The following is a 20000-nucleotide window of genomic DNA, read 5'->3' as shown; positions in this document are numbered from 1 at the left end:
GTATTGCATACAAAATATAAGAGAGTATAATACTATGAGAAATAAGCTAGTCAGAGAAAGACAAATGCCATATGATCTCATTCGTATGTGGAATTCAAGAAACAAGTGAGCAACGAAAAATAAAAAAGAGGGCAAGACAAACCAAGAAAGAACTCTTAACTATCGAGGTCAAACTGATGGTCCCCAGAGGGCGGTGAGTGGAAGATGGGGGAAATACGGGATGGGGATTAACGAGTACGTTGGTCATGATGAAAAAAAAAAAGATAGAATGAAAAAATACATACAAATTAAAAGGATAGGTGGGAAGCAATCATATTGCAACCAACACAAACTAGGATAAATCCCTACTTTGAGATTCTTAAAAGCCTGGACCTGACAGAGCTCAGAATCTAGTGAGGATAATGAGAAAGCTGTTAGCTGGGAAAATGACAGACTTCTACTGCACTTGAATAATGGAAACATCTGTCACAGGGACAAGCAGCCTCATGAGACAGAGTAACAGACCACACAGAGGGATACGAGCCGCAGATACGGGCCACACAGCAAACAGCCTCCAAAATGCAAACAGAGGAGGTAAAGGAAGAGACTCTATCACCAAAGGGAAACAAAAAATGGCCAGACTAGTGATTATGAAAAGCTGAGAATTTTTTAATCATTTTCAATTTTTTTATTTTTAAGTTCATTTATTTATTTTGAGAGAGAGAGAGAACGCGAGCAGGGGAGTGGCGGGGAGAGAGGGAGAGAGAGAATCCCAAGCGGGCTCTACACTGTCAGCACAGAGCCTGATGCAGGACTCAAACTCACAAACCGTGAGATCATGACGTGAGCCAAAATCAAGAGTCAGATGCTTAACCCACTGAGCCACCCTGGTGCCCCGAAAAACCGAGACTTTTGATGGGCAGAGACAATAGATACTCCTGATAGACTGAAGGAGATAGGCAAATCAACCCATTTAAAAATAATAATAATAAGCAATATGCAGAAAAGTCACAAAAAATTTAGCCGTAATTGTTCTTATAAATACTATTCAGTGGTCTAACAACTTGGCCCTCGAACTTAATCCTTCACAAATATCTCAAACTAAAGAGACTTAGAGGAGACGATCATGTATTGCCGTTACAAACTTTGAACAACCATTTTAATTTATGATGTCCCAATCTTATTGTCAACTGAGTGTAAAGAAAGAGAGACAATGAAACGTAACGCAGCCGGATGTTTAATGGAAGGAGCCACTCTCTTGACGACAGAGGGCACAACGTGGACAAGTTGGGGATCAAGCTGTCCTGACGTAGCAGGACACTGAGCTGACAGTAGACGGTAGACCCAACAGAAACGATGACACCGTTTAACCTCACAAGGATATAGAAGGACCGCTAAAGCAACATCACTGAAGGACACCCCAGACCATTTGGAAGGCAGAAGAAATAAAAGAGTAAACATAACAAAGAACATCTAAATCTTTGTAGTCATTGATCACGGTCTTATCAAACATGGTCTTAGCAAGAGACACTGGAATCAATTAAAACCGAGATACAATGTATAAAGTTAATGTCTTCTTCAGGGTTGGAGAGTGTATTAGGCATGTTTGAGAATCTTGCTAGGAATTGAGCCCTTGGACATGTTAAGAGTATGTGATGGAGATCCTAAGGATTTGGGTCTAGGTAAGACACGGTGTACTGGGATGGCATCAAAACAGGGACGGATTTGAGAGTGTGTGAATGCTGGGGTGCCTCAGTGGCGCGGTCGGTTAAGCATCTGACTCTTGATCTCAGCTCAGGTTTTGTGAGTTCGAGCCCTGCATCAGGCTCTGCACTGGTGGTTCAGAGCCTGCTTGGGATTCTGTCTCTCCTTCTCTCTGCCCCTCCCCTGCTTGTGCACCCTCTCTCTCTCTCTGTCTCTCTCTGTCTCTCTCTCTCTGTCTCTTTCTGTCTCTCTCTCAAAAATAATTAAATAAGCATAAGAAATTTTTGAAGTGTATGAATGCCGTAATCATGAGTCTAAGTCCCGACAGCATGGTAGGCACAATACTTTCTCTGCAGCGACATGTGGGAGGTGCCTAATTTTGTCTCTGTAACATCTACAGCTAGTTGAGTGAGGGAAGCAGAGCGAGTATCTCTTCCCTGATCCTACCAACACCACGGCCTTACTGGGCTTCGTATTGCCACTCCAGAGGGAGACAGCCAAAAGCAACATGCCTGGGGAACCCATCCCAGCGCGAGCGTTCAGCCAGTAGCTTATGAGAATCCAAGCTTTCTACCCTGAACGCGCCCGATCTCGTCTGATCTCGGAAGCTAAGCAGGGTCGGGCCTGGTTAGTACTTGGATGGGAGAATCCAAGCTTCCATAACTCAGAACTGCCTGCCCAACCTCAAGGGTGAACATAGCCCTTTTGCTTTCCTTCTACCTGAAGGTTGAATCTATGGCCGGAGGCTGCCTATGTGTGGCCCTGATGAGTTGCCTTATATAGAATCAGACCCAGAGTGAAGCCCGAGGCAGACCACCAGGAGAGAAGAGACCAGTCAGCGATAATACTCAAGGATTAGAAATTAAGGTACTGTGGTCCACAGAAATATGTGTGTGTGGTCTGGATTAGTCGTCCCTACTCAAACTCTCTTTTTTCCTTTTGGCTCATTTTGGATTTAGGTGTGGTTGCTTCAGAGTGCAAAGGTACTGGTGAAGGCCTGATCGATTATTATTCACAGCCCTGCTTCAGCGCCCACTGCTCTGCATTTCGTGGCTCATCTCGTGGAAGCTGCTGTGGGCCCCCATTCTAAAATGAAGTAAACCTCACACGGTTTCCTACAGAAACAGGAAGCTTATGAAAGTCTTGGCAGAGTGGGGGTTAAATCTGAAAAGAAATTATTGAAAAGTAGAAAATTAGCCAGGCCCCCAAAAATCCATTTGTCCTTAACTGTGCTCTTCTAGAATGTTTTTCAGGATTGGCTCTAACATTTCTGAAGCATTTAATAAATAGGGAGGTCGTCTGGCAAGCCACTTGATCACCGATTGCCTTATATTTACAGAAGAGCAAGATTCCTAAGTGGAGGAAAATGAAGCTTTAATTTCTATTCACATTTCATCAGTCTGCTGCCAGTAGGAATTACTTTTTGTGCCAGAAATATCTTGTTAATAGAGGTTACGGGCTACAGAGAAAGTGAAGGCATGGACATGAATCAAAGGAAGAGCGTTAGGGGAAAAATGCTTCATCAAAAGCCTGAACATCACTTTGAAAGATGAAAGAAATGGAAAATATATAGACCACAGCCAGGAAAGAAAGATAAGCAAGGAAATCAAGAAAGAGGTCTAGCCTCTACAGATGCCCACCGAAAGAGCCGGGTGTGGGTAGGAACGTGCGTGCACCCAGGCATACGTGGAGTTTGTCATGTTTCAGTGGCCGGCGGAGAGACGATGCTGGAAACTCCTCCTTTTGAATTTTGAGTGTGTCCATGTTGGATACACTTGCATGATTTGCTGACTGCCCCAAAGGGAAAACGATCTGGGTCAGGTTAGTGAGAAACGACAGGCAGCCACAAGGGAAGCTTGGAAGTCAAAAGGCAGCGTGTGCAGTTAGGTTATATGACGTCACGGGACCCTTTCACGCAGGAGGATGCACTAGGGACAATGGGTTATACTTGGAAGGAGGACAGAAACAACGTTTGCATGAAGGCTTTCCTGATCACAGCTTTATGTGTATCTTCTAGTCCTTGCCATGACCTATACCACTCACCCGGGCCATTCTCACGCTGCTCGAGGTCCATTTCTGTAACAGTAGGTGCAGAGTCCAGGCTGACTCTGCTACCAACTGTAATTCTCATGCAGGAAGAAGTGAGAAATACGCAATAAAGTCTGGTGGCCAATGACTGAACTCCCAGTATTTTTAATACCTCAACGTTATGAACGCTTTTTGTTTTGTTTTGTTTCTCCCACCGGACAACGCACTATACTGGGCGAATCCATTTCCTCCAGGGGTGTGATCATGGAAACAGCCCAGTAGCTGTCCTCACCTGTGTGTGGCATGAGCATCACGCCTGCCTCTCACTCTTCCCATAAGAATAGCAGTGATGGCCAGCGCATGCGTGTGTGTTTCCAAACAGACGGAGTCCTTAAATTCCGAGAGTCTTTGATTTGTCCTGGGCAAGCCTTCTCAGACCCACTCGTGGAGTCACGCTTACTGTTTTTGTGAAATATTTGAAACCTGCTTCCTTAAGATTTACAGTACACGAGAAGAATGGGGCATGAAGATACTCCTCGGTACTGTTCACATCTTCTTCAACATGAGACGTACGTACAAGATAGAAATTTCCTTCACTTCTCAACTACCGTATGCGAGAAAAAGATTATCACCGCCGAGAGTACGCAGCTCAACAGGACTTTCTGCCAAATACCATTCTGTCGTGAGTCCCGCTTCAAGTTCCCCTCTCCCCATTAATAAATCCTGTTTCTGGGCCGGATTTTCATCTGTAAACAAACATGACCCATATCTCCACTGGCCAAGGAACCAGATTCTTGTCCTTTGCTCTAATAACTTCTCTTTCTTTCTACCCTCAAAAGTGGGCTTAAAGAGAAGGGACTGTGTTCCAAATATACAGTACTAGTTCCAATCCCCTTCTGTCGGAAATGCACTTTTTGTTTAAATTCCTCCTGTAATATTCGACAGATATCAGAGATCCCCTTACATTTGACTCACTTGTTTGAGTTAGTGTGTTGCTTCCATTTTATTACCACACACTTTGCACTGGCACATAGAGACCTCGAACTGAGATTGGTATGTTTGGTCCACATTCCTGTGATTTTGCATTCTTTTATTTTTAAAGTTTATTTATTTGTTTTTAAAGGCAGGCGGGGGAGCGTCAGAGAGAGAGAGAGGGAGAGAGAGAATCCCAAGCAGGCTCTTGGGAGAGCATCGGCACAGAGACTCAACCTCATGAATCATGAGATCACGACCTTAGTGGAAATCAAGAGTCAGATGTTTCACCAACTGGCCACCCAGGGACCCCTCCTGTGATTTTTCTATTGATGGTTACTAGCAACCTAAATGAGAAAAGAAAGAAAGAGTTGGTGGCTTCGAGCGAGAAAGTTTCTTTTTTTATTGACTTGTCACAAATGTCCCAGGTAAAGTCCCCCAAATGAGAGCATCAATCTCATGGTGCCATGTTCTTTCTGGTTTTTGTGATACATCGTGCTCCCTCCAAGAACCCATCATTCTGGGATGGGAACGTGTAAAACAGAAAACGGCATCCACACGATGCAATCTTGGCAGACGGGCAATCACTTCCTACAACCTCCTTTCAATAACCCAAGCACAAGACTTCATATTTTAAAAGTGATTTTAAGAATGGCAACTGTTCAGGTTCTGATGAGTTTTTGAAATCTCTGGAAATATACTTTGTATTTTTAGCACTGCGCGTATTCCCGGAGAAATCCTCACAAATGTGTAGTAATGACTTTGTCCATGTTTAGCGAGGGGAATTTGGAGACTTTTGCTGAAAAATTCTGGAGGAACATAACAGAGCCTCTGGTCGTTCTAATCAAGAAATGATTATAGAACAAGAGGCGGAGAAATTTATCGAGGCTGAGAGTGTAAAAGGGGTCAACCTGGATCCAAGAACCAAGGGTGGGGCCTCCAATTATGTTTTAGAAGTTTTAGACACTTACTATAATTTAAATGTGTGTTTTCTTATGGCAGCCCATAAATGTGTTATATTTAAATTTACTAGGAGGATGTCATCTGGAAAAGAGGCTCAGGAAACGGGATAAATCCATTCAAAATATCTGGTGGGAGGACAAAACAAGTAAAACTTAGGAAGTGTGGTGTTCAAATGGAAACATGAATGTGAACTCACGTCCTTTTAAACATATGTCATTTCTAGCTTTGCCTCTATAATGACTGAGGGGGGGTGTCAGTCACTACCTGCGTGCGGGTAAAGTACTCTGATGTTTGTTTCCACTAAAAAAAAAAAAAAAATTACAGTGTTCTGGAAAGGACTTTTGGCATTTCAATAGGCAGAAAGCGTCAAGTTGAGGCTAGACCTCTTTTTATTGCCAGGATTAAGAGTGGCTTGAAAGACATCTGGTATAATCCTGGAACGGGCAAAAGACCTACTTAGTCCTCCTCCAAGGTCAAATCATTTAAGCAATACAAAGAAAACACCAATGCCGGGAAAATCACGAGCTTGTGATGAGATAGTCAAAGACCAACAATGACCAGATACCCTGAAGAGCTGGTCCTCAGGATTTCTAATCTGTAGAAATTCTGCCTCTTGGTCAACCCAAGCCACGTGCACACCGCATTAAGGTTTTGGTGAACGCCTGGACCCATCAAGGCAAATCTAGTTGAACGCCGTTCCGAGTGTGTGCGTTAGTGAGAGCAGACTACTTGGCAGTGAGAGATAATCCCTCAGGTTCCGGGGGGTTCAACTAAACTACAAAAAGCGTCTTTCTTTCTCACGTATCAGTCACAGCGGGTTTCAGGTGGACGAGGCAGCTCTGTCCCCACGGTCACACGAGGGGCCGGGCTGACGCTGTTTTGTCAGCTTCCGTGTGACATTCCCTTGGTGCTGGATAAACACATCCATTCCGCTCGCATCCAGGTGGGAGGTGCTCACGTGGCCACACCGGCCACCTGGCTGCAAGAGAATGAAGCAATGTGGGTGTCCTGTGATGACGAGCTGGCCAGCCACTGCCACGGTGAGGAGGGGCATCATCTTAGTCAAGAAACAGCGTTAAGGAAGGGGTTATGGGGGCGCCTGGGTGGCTCCGTCGGTTGAGCGTCCGACTTCGGCTCAGGTCATGATCTCACGGTTCGTGAGTCTGTGTCCCACTTCGGGCTCTGTGCTGACAGCTCGGAGCCTGGAACCTGCTTCCGATTCTGTGTCTCCCTTTCTCTCCGAATTCTCTCCCTCTCTCAAAAATAAATAAAAACATTTTTTAAAAAAAGAAAGAGGTTATGATAAGATGTTTGTAAGTGCTTTCAGAAAAAAAAAGGGGGAAAGAATGGAAGAAGATAGTGTCTGATGTTGGAAGAAAACACGTCCCGTTGTACGTGAGAGCTAAATCCCGCAAAAGCCAGTTTAGGGCAAATAGTCCTGGACTTTTTTTTTTCTTTTTTTTTCTTACAAGTCTCAGGCGCTGAACCTCAGTCCACTGCCTGTGTTGTCCCAGTGGCTCCGGGGGCCTCTCCCTCCTTGGTTGGGGCGAGGGTCCCCTGATTGCGTGGATGAAGAATAGAGGTGGCAGCCCCATCCTGCGGTGAGACGCGACCTACAGGAGTGGCAGCCTCTCGGGGACCAGGGCTCTCTTCCGTGCTGGCTCTGCCTTTAAGGTGTTCAAAGCGGTCTGTCGTATTTATAAGGGTGATTTCTTAGCGTTATAAGAGCGGCTTGAGTAATTATGAAAGGTTTTGTTTGTTAGATGCTAGGTAGGTGAGTGAAGGTCTTAGAGAATCAGATGTGTTAACTTTGTGGGTTTAGGTTTGTTTACGTGGCAATACAGTGGAAGTTTTAATAGTGTTGTTTTTTTTTTTAATTGGATTATAAAATGAACTGTTAGTTGAAGGGTAATGTTATTCTGGATGTTAACAATGTTGTTTACCCCAAATTTAACAAATTCAGCCTCAGTTGAAACACCAGTAGCCGTAATTACAAATTTCCTCGGACCAGAGTTTTCCCCAGATGTGAAAAATTCCCGTTGGGATAGAGTCCGAGACCCGTCCCAAAGATTCACCGGAATCTTTGCTCCGGAATGTTGTCTCCAGTGAGCAAGATCCTCCACGGCAGGCGCCCACTGTGAAAACACACAGCCCGTGAGAAGGATGGCAAATGCTCTGATCCCAGAGACGGTCCTAGAATTATCCGTGATGTGCCAGAGGACAGGGTCATGACCCGAAGGACGGAAGCAGACCAGATCGGTCAGTCTCCCACGTGTTTTGCCCCAGGGCCATCCCTACTGGTGGACACAGGGGAGGCACGGACCCCGAGACCTGGCTAGAGAAGCTCGGGGGAGGCAGAGCATCTTCCCTGTCTTAATGCTCCGAGACCTTGAACCCAAAGCAAGGATCCCTCATTTGCATAGTGAGGATCGCACGCAGTCAGAAAATCCAAGTCTCGCTCTGGGCCCTGATCCTCCTGCTCTCCCCGAGCACCGGAGCGTGGCTTCCGGGCACCCAGGCGTCTTGTGGCCGAGAGCAGGTGGAGAGAGCCCCAGCTGGAGAGGCGGAGGGCTTGCCCGCTTCGTGACTCCCCAAGGCCTCGCTCGGCCCTGACCTCCGAGGACGGTGGTGTCCTTGGTTGTACCTGCGGGTGATGTTTGTTTGCCCTCACCTCCCAGAATAATTTGCTGCTGATGCACCCCCAACATAGTGGGGCACAATACCGGGTGCCACCTTGCCATTTAATTGTTAAAACTGTGGCAGCCCGACCGGCTCATACTTGGCCTTATGAAATTAGCAGCATGTACCAAACCCGTGGACCCAGGGGAAAATGACGCGTGGCTAATTCCCTTCCCCACCGTTTTTATTCTAACATTGACCCCAGGACAGCATTTTTTTTTTTAGGTTTATGTAGTGTGTGTGTGTGTGTGTGTGTGTGTGTGTGAGAGAGAGAGAGAGAGAAAGACAGAGAGAGAGCACATGTGTGAGAAGGGAGGTGCAGAAAGACAGAGGGAGAGAGAGGAGCCCAAGCAGGCTCTAAGCTGTCAGCACAGAGCCTGACACAGGGCGTGAACTCACAAACCACGAGATTGTGACCTGAGCTGAAATCGAGGGTCAGACACGTAACTGACTGAGCCAGGCCCGAGGACAGCTTTAAGTGCTTCCCGGTTCTGTTCCCGTGTCAGCTTCTTGCGGGGCCTTCGCTCCTGTTTGGTTTCACCACCTTCTACCAACAAAATTGCCACGTAAGTGTGTGGCAACCGAGGCCGGAAGGGACTCAGGGGAGGGTGGCAGGTAACTACCCAAACGAGGCCCTGGCTCGCAGCTCCTGACGCAGGGCGTCCAACTCTCCTCTAACACACGCGTGAGGGCACAAAAGAAGCGAAAGTCGACAACGCTGAAAAATGAGCTGGGCGGGGAGGGCTTTGCCCGAATCTGGCAAGCCTTTCCAGTCACTGAGATGTCAGCTTTCTCGGTTCGGAGGTAGACTGGAGCCTCGAGGGGCGATCTTATGCCGGGGTCTCTCGGAAGCGGTTCTGATCCGCAGCCGGTGAGGCGCCCAGACCAGGCGGGTGGCCGTGGGCTGGGGAATGCAAACAGCAGGCCGTGCTTGACGTGCAAATGAAAACACAACACGTCACCGCCACAAAGCGAGACCACGGCGGCGCTCCTCGCAGGGAAGCCCGGCCCGCGGTGCGGGAGTGTGAGTTGCACACCTCGCAAACACCTCCCCCCTCCGGAGGCCACACTGTTGCTCTCCCAAAGCTCCGTTCCAACCATTTCCAACCAAGCGCTTTTTCTGGTCATGGAATCCGGGCCACGCAGAACAGAAGCGTCTGGCGGTAGGTTGTGCCCTAGGAGCTACAGACGCTGCCATGAAGCTCCCTACGCACAGAGCCGGGAACAGAAGAGGCTTGATAGATGGACAACGAATATTTCGCCCAATCCTGCCCTCGGGCATCCGGAGCAGCCCAGGGAGTAGCAAACTTCCTATTTTGTTTTTCCAGAAACACATCTGTAAATAAACACCTGGCAGACACCAGAGGGTGGGCGGGAAGGTCCGCCCGGCCCAAGGCACGCGGCGGAGGTGACCGGAAGCAGGGGGACTCTGCCAGGTGACGAAAGTCCTGTCTGAAACGACAGCATCTCTACTGAAAAGAGAAACAGAGGGTTTGCGGCGTGGGAAGAAATGGTGCGAATTAAAACGTGGAGAATTATTAGCTCTAACAATGGGAAGACACCTTTAGAAATACAAGCAGTGTAGTCAGGAAAGCGGTGTCTAAAAAGCTGGACCCCAAGACCCTAAGTTGGAACGGACTGATCTAACGTGGGGCGCAGGAGAGACAGGCAACAGCACAGGACAGTGAAAGGGGCAGAAGTCCAATGAAAAACGTGCACTGAGCAATCACAGGCCGAGCTGGCATCGTGAGGGATTTCGGGCGATCAGAATAAGCTTGCCCAGAATGGAGAGCGCGCCTTCACACGCAAACCAGCCGGGCCCTTGCTGCTGTCATCGTCTGTCATCACGCGGTTCTGCCCGATGGTCACAGAGCAGCTCCAGACTCTCCTTCCAAGCTCACACGGGAAGGAGCAAGCATCGGTCCTCGAAGTAGTTTAACGTCCTGTGACCACGTGGAGAAGACAGCATCTTTCCGCCTTTTGGGGGACGTTGGCCACGCGTTCGTTTTACGCAGCCGGAACTGGGTTCTTTCCGCTTGGCCCCCACAGCCTCTCCCAAACTCTCAGGCAGGGTCCTGGGGGCTTGACGGGAAAGAAAATCCTCCCGGACGTGAATTCCTTGCTGTCACCAGCGTCTCGCCTCCTCCGGCCACCTAAGGGCCGAGCAGAACTGAGCCCGTAGCTCTTTCCACGAGCTGGTGTTCTTCTCCGGGAAAAGCGTCTGTCCTTCAAGCAAATGAGTTTGGGGCAGGCCAGCCTCGCTGAGTCCCAGGCTATGGTAGACAAGCCTGGAGGTGTCACTTCCTAAGCGACTGTAAGTTGTTTCCGTTGTGGTTGTTGTAACTTGAAAAAAAAAAAATCTTTTCTCCTAACTGAATGGGGCCTGTGACATATATATCAAAGAGTGAGATGTTCAAAATATTGTTAAAAATCAAAGGGTGCTTCTGGGAATGTGGAATACCTGTTCGCCCTCTGTTCCTCCCATTAAACACAGATACAAGATCTGGAGAGTAAATGTGAAACGCACGTAAGCACTCTCTGAAAGTGCGTCAGTACAGGGAGACCAGTTAGGGGCGAAGGGGTCCCTGAAAACACAAGGGCGAATTCCCCGGCCTTTCTGTTTGCCTCCTTGTCTTGGGCCGGGTAATGTAAACCCAAGAGCCCGGAAGCAGGAACAGGTGCAGTGAGAAAAGCCCCCCGACAGAAGCCTGCTCTCTGCAGCCAGAGGAACATGCAAAGGACCCCTGACAAAAGAGAACACTTTGAGACGATGATCAGTCTGCTCCAAAGACGCCAGGCAGCGCAAAACAGAAAAAGGCACACGCATCTAGAAGAATAAAACTGTCCTTATCTGCAATGACCCGATTGTCTCCAGGAAAATCCTAGGGAATAACTCCCATGGACTACGAGATCGTGAGGATCTCAGGATTCAAGATAAAAATCAAACGATTTCTATGTGCTAGCAGTGAACATGTAGGCGCTGAAGTTAGAAACACAATACTTTGGGGCGTCTGGGCGGTTCGGTCAGTTGAGCGTCCGACTCTTGATTTCAGCTCAGGTCATGACCCCAGGTGGTGGGATCGAGTCCCTTGTCCGGCTCTGCACTGAATGTGGGGCCTGCTTGAGATTCTCTTTCTTTAACCCTCACCCCTCTCCCCAGCCCCCCCTCCCCCTCTTTTTACAATAAAATTTTTAAAAAAGTTTTAAAAAGAAACACAAACTAATTGCCATCATTAAACAATAAAAGTAATCAGTTATAAAGCTAAAAACTTTTTTAAACAAAAGAAATCTAAACAAGAAAACACACTGCTGATTACAGAAATCGAGAAGATCTAGATAAAGGGGGACACAGAACATGCTTCTATTTTGGAACGTACGACACAGTAAAGGTGCTAATTCTCCCCCAAACTGATACACGAGTTTCATGCAACGCTTCTGAAAATCTCAGCAAGGCTTCTTTGCAGACACAGGCAATACTATTCCAAAATTTGTACGGAGACTAGAATAGCTAAAGGAATGTTGTTAATGGTTAAAGGAACTAAAATAGCTAAAAGAATTTTGAAAAAGAAGAATACAGGAATTCTTCTGCATAGACTGGGATGAATCAGTCTATGCAGTTTCAAGATGTGTAACGTTGCTATAGGCATTGAGGTGGTGTGGTGTAGGTGAACAAAGACACAGAGTTCAATAGAATGTCGTAGAGAGTCTGTAAATGCACTCACACAAATATGCCCCTGTGATTTTTGTTTTGTGTTTGTTTGTTTTTTAATTTTCATGTATTTTTGAGAAAGAGTAAATGGGGGAGGGGCAGAGAGAGAGAGAGAGAGAGAGACAGAGGATCTGAAGCCAGCTCTACACTGACAGCATTGGCCTCGAGGCGAGGCTCAAACCCATGAATCGAGGGATCGTGACCTGAGCCAAAGTCAGACGCTTAAATGACCGAGCCACCCGGGTGCCCCGCTACGTGAGTTTTGAAAACGGTGCAAAAACAATTTGGGGGAAAGAACCTTTCAGCAAATGGTGCTGCAGTACTTAGACATCGTATAGGCAAAAAAAAGAAAGAAAAGAAAAAAGAAACTCAACTTTATTCTCACATTTTATACAAAAACAAAACAAAACAAAACAAGACGACAAAATAACAAAAAAGAAAAACCCTGCAAATGGACCACGGACTGAAATGTAAAATATGAAGCTATAAAATTTTAGAGAAAATATGGAAGAAAACCTTCAGGATCTAGAACAAGTCAAAGAGTGCCTGAGATCCAACGCCAAAGGCACGATCCGTGAAAGAAACGCCTGATGTCAGACTTGCCCCCGATGCATGACTTTTTCACTGAGAAACATCCTGTTCGGAAAGCCTCCTGAGACACGGAAAAAGAAAAAAGAAAATAAAAATTCAGGTTGACATCAAACTTCTCAGCAGCAATATGACATGCAAAAAGCAAACAGAGTCCATTTCTTTCTAAATAAAAGAACCTGAAACACATAGTTTATTATCTAGTGAAGCTACCGGCTAAATTTGGACGTAGAATAAAACATTTTCAGTCATGCAGACTAAAAGGTGTGGGAACCTACAGTTGAAACTGTCATTGAAAACCTTCTTAAAAGGGGCGCCTGGGGGGCTCAGTCAGGTAAGGGTCCGAATTCGGCTCAGGTCCTGATCTCAGGGTTCGTGGGTTCGAGCCCAGCCGTTGGGCTCTGTGCTGACAGCTCAGTGCCTGGAGCCTGCTTCGGATTCTGTGTCTCCCTCTCGCTCTGCCCCAACCCTACTTGTGCTCACCTGCTTTCAAAAATAAATAAATAAACTTTTTTTAAAAACCAAATATTCCAGGAAACTGATGAATGCATTTTCAAAGAAGCAATGAGATATGAATCATATAATTAAGAAAGTGATCTGTGAATAACCTGGGGAAGTTTGCTGAACTTTCCAAAATGGACCCTGTACATCTTGGGGTGGCAGGAAAGAAACCATTGAATTAAAAAAAATGTTTAATGTTTATTTATTTTCTTTGGCGGGGGAGGGCCAGAGAAAGAGGGAGACACAGAATCCGAAGCAGGCTCCAGGCTCTGAGCTGTTCGCACAGAGCCCGATGCGGGGCTCGAACTCACGAACCGCGAGATCATGACCTGAGCCGAAGTCAGTTCCTTAACCGACTGAGCCACCCAGGCGGCCCAAGAAACCACTGAATTTAGAAAGAAAAACATTTCATCATCTATAGCTATAACCTGATTTTTACTTCTACTATTTTGTGAACGGTTTATTTCCAGCTATTGTATGTATAAGAAACATTAATATATATTTTATAAATTAATGACTGTGAGTTTTTAATTGATAGGTGTTTATAATCAAACAAGTTTGTAGATGACTTCTAAGCAGGATGGTCACCTTAAAATAAAAAATACACCCAGAACTAAAATTAAAAAAAAATAGCATAATAGTAGTCTGGTGAGTAGTAAGGAGAAGAAAGAGTTATGAGCATAATGAAGTAATCTTTTCATTCAGGGTGAAACTCTAGATATTTATAAGCTTTTGAAGTTACTGGGGGAAAAAATGCATCTAAGTTAGAGACACTATCAGAAAAATACAAATAGAATATATAGCTTTCCTAAGCGTAGAAAATGAAATCTATGCCGTGCAATTTAAAAAAGAAAAAACCAACCTGTCAGAATTTATAAAATAAGATAACAAAACTAAGTCTCATCGTGAGTGATCAGAATAAATACAAAGTGATACAAACATTCAAAAAATACAACAGTGTAGGTTGACGTCTTCAAGATGGCAGAACAGCAAGTCCCAGGCCCTCATTGTCCTGTTAGGATAGTGACTCGAAACCAACGTAGGGACGACACGATGTTTGTGAGAGCTTCAGACGCCGCACAAGCGGTGAAAGCGCTCCAGGTGAGCACATAGCGAAGAAGTAAGTGAGAGCGTCCATTCCTTTGCCCACCCCGGTCTCTTCTACTTTCCAGAATAACGAAGCGCAGTTGGGAGAAAGCTCTAAACACCCGGCTTTCTCTCAGGATGAAAATACAATGGAATACCCATCCGTGTTTGGGATATTTGGGCCCTGACACAGGAACTGGTTGCCACCTCGCTGGACTTGCTGTGCTGAAGGGAACAGAGGTATCATTGAGATGCCAGGTTGGGGTCCTTGGAGAATGAAGGTAAGCCCCAAGCTGAACCAGAGAAACTGCAGTACCAAAGATAGACACCAGGTGGAGGAAGAGATTATAGGATTTTGAGAACAGGGAATTATCTATGCATATATAATTCGGATTCTGTCTCCCTCTCTCTCTGCCCCTCCCTGCTCACGCTCTGTCTTTCTCTCTCTCAAAAATAAATAAACATTATAAAAAAACTATAGGATCATCTCAACTGATGCGGGAAAAAGCACTGGAAAAAATCTCAACATTCTTTCATCAAAAAAAAAAAAAAAACTCACTCAAAGCTAGGATAGAAAGAAACAATCACGACGTTAAAATAAAAAAAGTCATATATGAAAGGCTCACAGCTAACAACTTGCTCTAGTGGTGAAGGCCTGAGAGCTTTTCCTCTAAGATCGGGTATAAGTCAAGGATACTCCCTCTTACCACTTCTATTCAAGACAGTATTGGAGGTCCTAGCCACAGCAATTAGTCAAGAAAAAGAAATAAAAAGCACCCAGATTGAAAATTAAAAAGCCAAATTATCTCTGTTCAGCGATGACACTGTCTCATCTATGGAGAACTCTGAAGTTTACTAAAAATATCTGTAAGGGCTAACAAACAGATTCAGCAAAGTTGAGATAAAAACAAACACCCTACAATGTATAAAGACTCGCAAAGGATCCCGAATAGGCAAATAGTCTTGGAAAAGAAGAGCCAAGTGGGAGGCCTCACGTTCTTGATTTCTGAACATACTACCAAATTGTAATAATCAGAATAGTGATAAATCATGGCATAGAGAAAGACCTAGAGACGAACAGAACAGAAGAGAGTCCAGAAATAAACACCGTTTATACAGCACATTATGGCAAAATCTTCCAAAACTATAGTCCAATACTACCAAACCAGATTACTGGCACTGATACAGTCAACATACAGAATGTTTCCATCGCCACCGGGATTCTCTGCGTTGCATTTTTCCATTCACATCCACTTGCCTCTTACCCCCTCACCCCCCACCCTCTCAGTCTTTGGCAGACACTAATCTGTTCTCCATTTCTGTATCTTTTTCATTTCAGAACGTTATATATTTTCTCATTTCGGAATCACACAGTACGTAGCCTTTTGGGATTGGCTTTTTCCGCTCAGTATAATTCACTGGGGGGATTCACCCAGGGTGTTGCTTCTGTCAACGGTTCCTCCCTTCTGATTGCTGTCTAATATCCCATGACATGCATGTGTCACAGGTTCACCTCTCCCCCACTGAAAGACGTCTGGATTACTTCAACTTTTAGTTATTACAAATAAGGATGGTGTGATCATTGACATCCACGTAGACAACCTGATGGAATCAACAAGGAAGCTTCTCGAACTGACAATTTTCTTTAGCAAGGTTGTAGGATAGCGGATCAATATACAGAAAAAATGTCATCTCTGTAACTATAACAAATGGAAACTGAATTTTAAAAAAAGGCAATACCACTTAGAGAAGCATAAAAAAGTAAAATGCCAGGTGCCTGGGCAGCTCGGTCAGTTAAGCATCGGACTCTTGATTTTGGCTCAGCTCATGATCGCACACTTCACGAGGTCAAGCCCTGCACTGACGGCAGGGAACCTGCTTGGGATTCTATCTCTCTCTGCCTCTCCCCCACTCATTCTCTCTCTCTCTCACTCCCTCTCTCTCTCTCTCTCTCTCTCTCTCAATAAATAAATAAACATTAAAAAGAAGATGACACGAATGAATGGGAGATACACATGTCCATAGGCAAAAAGAGCCAGTATTGTCCACATGCTCATTCCTCTAATTGTAACCCTGTATGCAACACAATCCCTACCAAAATCCTAGTGAGCTTTCCATAGAAATTGACCACTTGGTTCTAAAATCCATAAAAAGGGAAAAGGCAGAGAATCACCAGAACAATTTTGAAAAAGAACAAATTCAGAGGGCTAACATTCCCAATCAACATAAATGAATCTCAAATACGCAGAGAGAAGGCAGTCAGGCAAAACAATAATACACAGCACGTGGCTCTGTGTGCATAAAATCTCAGTGAATGCACAATGAGGTGTAGTGACAAAACAGGCAATTGGTGGCCCCCGGGGCTGGGGGGGGGGGGGGGCGGGTCACAGGATGGAGGGATTAGGAAGAAGCAGCAGGGAATTTTTCATGACCGGTATCTTCATTATTTGGATCGTGCTACTGTTTTCACAGGCGCATACATATGTCAAAGCTAATCAAATTATACTCTTCAAATATGCACACTTTATTGTGTGCCGGTTGTATGCCAACGTAGCTGTTAAATGAATTAGAAAATGTAACTTGTGAGGTCCTAAAAATGAAAATGCTCTTTCTGCACCCCAACCCCCATGGGTAGGCTGGAATTAGGAAGTGAAACTTCCTGTTTGGTGAGCACGAGGTGCAGGGAACCAATGGGAAGTTTTCCTCCTTCTGAAACAAGAGAACACGGGTAAACACACCAAAGGTGACAAAATCTGTGCCCGGAACTGGCTTTGGGCGTTCTACACGGGGCTCTTTGCAAATTCACTTTGTAAAATGAACTCTCCCTAATTTTAATGATGCCCGAAACTCCTTCAAGAGAAATCAATGACTTTTAAGCATGAGAAGTTAATAAAAACATTGATTGCAGCAAATATCCGAAATTGATGTAACGAGACAACGCTTGTTTTTTTTTTTTTTGCAGGTTTATAGCAGTACCGAATTATTCACAGATGTTCAGTGTGTGTGCATTTCAGCTTGTAAATGTAGAAGCAGCTAATAACCCGTAGTAGTTTAAATTCTAAGCTCCTAACAAAAAAAACACACGTCTCTTAAAAAAAAAAAAAAAAAAAAAAAAGAGGAGCTCTTTTTACCAGAACTCCACTGTCTGATTATTCCGTCCTCACAGCACACTCCTAAAATTCTTGGAGGGCATAACAGATCAACAGGAATGCTTTATGGCTCATTCCTTTCATAAATAGAGAATATTCTGTATTCGAAAAAAAATTTAATGTCTGTTTTGAGAGAGAGAGAGAGAAAGAGAGAGAGCGGGGAGGGGCAGAGAAAGAGGGAGACACAGATTCTGAAGCAGGATCCGCTCCGAGCTGTCAGCACAGAGCCCGATGTGGGGCCTGAACTCACAATTCGTGAGATCATGACCCGAGCTAAAGTCAGACGCCCAACCGACTGAGCCACCCAGGCACCCCTCAAAAGAGGGCGCTTGAGTTGGGGGGTGTCTTGGGCAAAAGGGAGTCAAAGGAAGGGAGCCTTTGAATTAACGAACTCCTGTTTCTTATGTAAATAAACATTTCCCTTTTAAAATGCTTTTAAAAAAATTATTCCACGTAATTTACCATAAAAAGCTTTCTATCCACACTCATTCCGCTTTACTCACCAAGAGCGTAAACACACAACTTTTGCCGGTGTCGTCACAAAATCAAAATGAAGTGATGAACAATGAAGTGGGTTTCCGTGGAACACGGATGTAGCATTTCTGTACCGGGCCCTCTAGAAAATAGTAGAAGACGAACCAAAAGTGCAGGACAATTTGTATCATGTAAATCAGCTTTGATAAAGAGATGGCGAGGGCCTCCCTGCAGCCTCACTCCTACTTCAGCATCCGCACGTCCGCGCAGAGTGGAGCTCGTACGAGCCCAGAGGTGTCACACAAAAGACAGCTCCTCCATTTCTGGGCGACTTAAAGCTCCTGCCTCCAATTCCAGGAAGATTACAGCACAATCAATGATTCCCTTCTCCTGTGATTTCCAGCAGCTCTCCCTGCCAGTTAGCCCTTGGACGTGATCAAGCATCCCTTTACGAATCGTGCGTCGCGATCACCTGGCAGGTGGCGCTAGATGGCCCATCTGCATGCCCACCAGTCGCGATAGAAGAAAGGGGACAGTAAACAGAGGAGAATTAGTTAGACACGAAAGCATTTTAATAAAAGGATGATCGAGGCAGGTGCCTGGAAACAGGAGGAAGCAGATGTTGGCCCTACCCTGAGCCAAACAGGAAACCGTAGCCATTTCCTGTCTGGTGTGGGCCACTGAAATCCGTTCAACTGTTCAGAGGGCACGGGAGAGATTGGTCTGGAGGTGGATTTGCATGGCCAATCCCGGATTGTGGGAATGCGCTATTTTATGGATAACGTAAGCTGAATAGACTGGATATTGGTCTGTCTCCGGGTGCGCCTTGGTTAACGAACGCGGCTCGCCATCATACACCAACTCCTTTGCCGCGTGCGCCTCTTGGCTCGTTTAACCGGCAGGTGACACAAGAAGGGGCTCGCTGGGTGGTTCCCCAGGAGCTTCCTGGGATGGCTGCGGATGCGCTGAGCTCCGGGGCACCCCCGTGTCTACGCTGCCTGCGGCACAGCCGTGTTATTTTACACTTTGAGGAAAAGTATACAGGTACCGAAAGAGAAACAAAACACAGTTCGCTCTACCGGAAAAACAAATAGATAAGTATCAACAAAACTACTCCTCTCCCTGCCCGTCCTCCCCTTGGAATCCTGCTACTCTTTGCCCGTTCATTAGATGAAACCAAGCGCTGAGTAACGCAGACATTTCTCAGCCCCTCTCTGCGGATGTCTGGTTATAGCACTTTGTCCCCGGGAGGGCGGGGGTGGGGGGGCATGCATTTGCTTTTAGGTCTTTCCGCCAACTCGGTTTCCGCTAAGGAGCGTCCCACAAGACCGTGGCCAGTGTCTCCCCCTTGTTGGGACAATACCTTGGTCATTTATGGAGTGCGGATTTCCCCAGAGGTTGAGCGAGTGCCATTCCATTCCGGTTTGTTTGCATATCTCTTTTGCTACCCCCAAGTTCCAGGAACACGGTCGGGACAATCCAAGTGCAAAGCAGGCCTGTGCGGTGGCTGCGAGGCTGGAGGGGGCTGTTGACTGAGGCTCACCAGCCACTTGCGCTGTTGGAGGCTGCGACTACGTGGGGCGGGCGGGGGCTGGTTCTGAGGGCAAGTCTATGAGTCCTATTTCTGGGTGTCTGGGGAGGCGTGTTAGGACTGGAGGACACCGTGGATCTAGATACAGAAGCAGACCAGGTCTCAACATGACTAAGTCAGGACTCGGGAGGCAGGGCCTACTTGCCAGGAGGCGGAAAACAGAGGGAAAAGACAGACATGGTTCAGCCCCTTCTCTCCTGGATGACCTATGTGCCGATGGCCTGTAGGTGGCCTTTGGGCCGGGGGAGGCTGAGCCCGCTTACCTGGGGTGAGAGGGACGCTCACGGAGGCCGCCTGTGATCGCTCACCGCAGAGAGCTGAGCTGGTCCCGGGCAGAGGCCCCAAGCCGGGCAGCAGACCTCCCAAGTGCAAAGAACGGCGGCCTTCAAGGCCACCAAGAGTTGCCGAGTCTCTCAGGATGTGTTTCAGCTTTGACTGGCGGCAGAATCAACCGAGAAACTCATTCGCGTGCAAATTCCCAGGATTCTATCCTGACCTGCCCCAAGCAGACCCTCCAGGGGCCTGCAGGAGAGGCGGTCTCCAGCCACCCTTGAGTCTGCAAACACCTGAGCCACGC

The 20000-nt window shown here is 46.3% G+C and overlaps 1 long non-coding RNA gene across 1 annotated transcript; it reads right to left on the bottom strand.

Annotated features, from left to right (window-relative positions):
• Positions 1-12272: 12272 nt before the first annotated feature.
• Positions 12273-19372, bottom strand: LOC109493606. The gene is made up of 3 exons (XR_002147882.2): positions 19196-19372; positions 17862-17974; positions 12273-12686 (listed from the first exon to the last, which is right to left on the bottom strand). It is a non-coding gene; the product is annotated as an uncharacterized LOC109493606 (long non-coding RNA).
• Between the last annotated feature and the right edge of the window lie 628 nt (positions 19373-20000).

Source organism: Felis catus, chromosome D4, assembly GCF_018350175.1.
Source record: "Felis catus isolate Fca126 chromosome D4, F.catus_Fca126_mat1.0, whole genome shotgun sequence".
In the NCBI taxonomy this organism is placed as follows: Eukaryota; Metazoa; Chordata; class Mammalia; order Carnivora; family Felidae; genus Felis; species Felis catus.
Note: the sequence above shows the minus strand (reverse complement) of the source record. Positions and strands in the feature narration are given on the sequence as shown.